The sequence below is a fragment of the Octopus sinensis genome, unplaced genomic scaffold, assembly GCF_006345805.1.
Source record: "Octopus sinensis unplaced genomic scaffold, ASM634580v1 Contig08735, whole genome shotgun sequence".
Taxonomy (NCBI): Eukaryota; Metazoa; Mollusca; class Cephalopoda; order Octopoda; family Octopodidae; genus Octopus; species Octopus sinensis.
In genome coordinates, this window is record NW_021831284.1 from 803,448 (window position 1) to 806,396 (window position 2,949).

The 2,949-nt window shown below is 27.8% G+C and overlaps 1 long non-coding RNA gene across 2 annotated transcripts; it reads right to left on the bottom strand.

Moving 5' to 3' along the window:
* Nucleotides 1-617: 617 nt before the first annotated feature.
* LOC115227888 lies at nucleotides 618-980 on the bottom strand. Of its 2 annotated transcripts, XR_003883172.1 has the most exons (4): nucleotides 951-980; nucleotides 820-918; nucleotides 731-786; nucleotides 618-699 (listed from the first exon to the last, which is right to left on the bottom strand). It is a non-coding gene; the product is annotated as an uncharacterized LOC115227888 (long non-coding RNA). The 2 variants fall into 2 exon arrangements; XR_003883171.1 differs by having other exon boundaries at nucleotides 731-918.
* Between the last annotated feature and the right edge of the window lie 1,969 nt (nucleotides 981-2,949).

Sequence of the window (2,949 nt, forward strand, 5' to 3'; positions counted from 1 at the left end):
TTGGCCAGAATGGGTAACCTTTTCCATAACACCAGATGTATTGAAACAGGCTTCGAACAGAAAGTAACTGGTTTTTTTAATTTTAATTGGGAAATGTTTTTAATTCACTCAAATTGTATTTTTGTTATTTTAAAACCCAACCATAAGGCAGGGATTATTTATAGCTATAGATTTCAAAATACCGATTTTCTGACTATTAGAATACTATTCAACAAAATACAAAGAATACTGAGTTGTTTAAAAATATCGATGATTAAAAATATTAAATAACCATAAAAATTTAGTTCAGATGTCACTTGAATCAAGTCTGTAAATTTTGTACTGATCTCCGTATTCGGTAGTTGCAATCTCGAAAATGCAGCCAAAACATAAGAGGACCTCTCCTGAATGTATATCTTTAATTATCTATATCAATTAGATTAAAATATAATTGTTTATCACATTAAGAACTGAAAAGTATTCAAGAAATAAATTCTTTTCCATTAAATTATATTTTTGAAGCTGGAACATGAACTTGGATAGATATTCGTGGAATTCTTCGTTAATGGAATAGTTGAAGTTTGAACAGCAATATTCTGCAACAGGAATCTTATATTTTAGTCACTAAATTCGACTACTGATCTAGAAGACGCCATTTCATTGCCAAGAGAATAGACTTTTGTAATAACCTCAATGTTCATATTATCCGATCCAATAAGCCTGAAAATATGATATAGAAAATATTGCTCACGTCATATTCCATAAAAATTTTGAATAAATCGCATCTAATTCCACATTGAAGTTAATCTAGCTTTGTTTATTCCATTTTTAGTCATATACCCAAAATTTTACTAAATAAAATGCATTTTCTGGGCCTTGCCGAAACATCATCGCATAATTTGGAGAAAATTTGTCTGTAATTTTATTCAGATTAATTTTCTAATAAATATATTACTAAAAAATCGATAAACTTCATAAATGAAATCACAGGTGGATTCTATCCGTGAGAAAATGTGTTTTTGTGTCGATATAAGCTTTAAGATAATTAAATTAAATATATACGCCTGATTGATGATTTTCAGTTTCACAAAATACGTAATAACTTTGTAATCTCAACCTCACGCCGTTAAAACCTCCTACAAAAAGATTGTGCTGCATAAAATAGTTCATCGAAGGTTCATATCGCAAAGGTGTTTGGTTAGAAGATGAATTTCTGAAAATTTATAAATTTGTTCAAGATTTACTGAAATTGAGACTGTTGATTCGTTGATATAATCTATAAATATTTAGATCCAAACATTTACATTATTAGAAGGAAAATGAAAAGATTTTGAACATGACATTTTTGATTCGTCTGGAACGAAATATTTCGTGCTAAATGGACGTGATGCTTCGAACGAAGAATCAGAAGAGTAACCAATCTTTTCTTTGTTTTTAATAAAGTTCTTAATTTCACAGTATATTTTAGATATACGTCTCTTTTTTTCATTCGACGATTTATCACTTGGATATGACTCGATACTTGTTTCCGAGTACGAGTCTTGCCAGTTTTTTCATGTATATATCGAGCAATAAGTTCATTTCTACCTAATAACATGTTAGATATAAAATAACTAACCAAACATTTTTCCCTCATTAGCAAAAACTATCTTCCTTCTCCCACATGGAGGATATATATTTAAGGCATCTTGAAAAATTTTGTCAATGTCGGCAGACCACACTCCTTCAGCAATCGTATCGTCGTCATTAGAATTCATTCTTAGTTGATTGTTTTCGGAGATTTCATTTTTTTTGTTAAGCCTTCCAAAATCATTCCAGTTTTGCATTTCAAATCTATTATAAATAAATATACTTGTTAATTTTGTATTCATAAATTAATAACATTAGCCATTCATTAACATTTATTTTTTAAAAAAAGACTAGCCTACTTGAATATATAAAAACGAACTAATCTAGAACAATCTATCTTTTAATGTAAAAAATTTGCGGAATTCATTGAATCAATTAATAAAATTGTTAACAAAAAATATTGACAGTTAACTATTCTATTGCTCAACGTAATCAATATTGTTTTTCTCTAAAGATTTGCTACTTATTAGACTAAGCACAATAATTAATAAGCATAAACTCAACTAGGATAGAAGAAATGAATTTTTACTTTAACCCAGTAACCTAAATACCTCAAAATAGAAATAGCTGATTATGAAAATATAAAACCATAAAACAAATATTTTTGATAACTATAGGGTATAATAATATGATTAAGATAAATAAGGAACCCATGATTGAAAATCAACCGAATAGTCCTAAATTAACAAAATCCGATTTTATAATGCTCGAAAAACCAAAAATTCCTAGCATAACTTAGAAATTTATTGATATAATTAATTCAATTAAAATCTGTTATATTAGGAATATAGAATAATATTTAGGTAGTTTAAAGTTTAAATAATGGATTAATGCAGGAATTAAACAAACTTTATAATTTAATGCAACAAAAATTCGAAAACAGGAACTAATAAAAAATTCAGTAATTTAACTAGCTTGTGGTTGCTCTATTGCTTATCGCAAACCACAATTAACCTTTAATTGCAGAAAATTAATTTAAAGCGCCGAATGTTAAAAATAGATTTTTATTTCTGTAGACTTACGAAGTCGTTTTTTCTCAGAAAATTGATATTAGTTAAAACTTTGATGGTTCATCTTTGGTGATTTTTGTATCTTTTGTCAATGCAGACATAATTTATAAATTGAAATATTCACAAACATAACAGAAAAGGCTGTGAAAAACCAGTTTTTCATGGATTGTTACTCCCTGAGATAATAAAATTTTTTTCTGATGAGGCATGACACTAATGTAATGAAACTAGATGTCTCCACAGAAAAGATTCAAAGATAAGGCGATTCATCAGTCATCTATACTTTTTTCCTTTTATTTTCGGTTTAATTTAGCAAATCCCGTGTACCAGA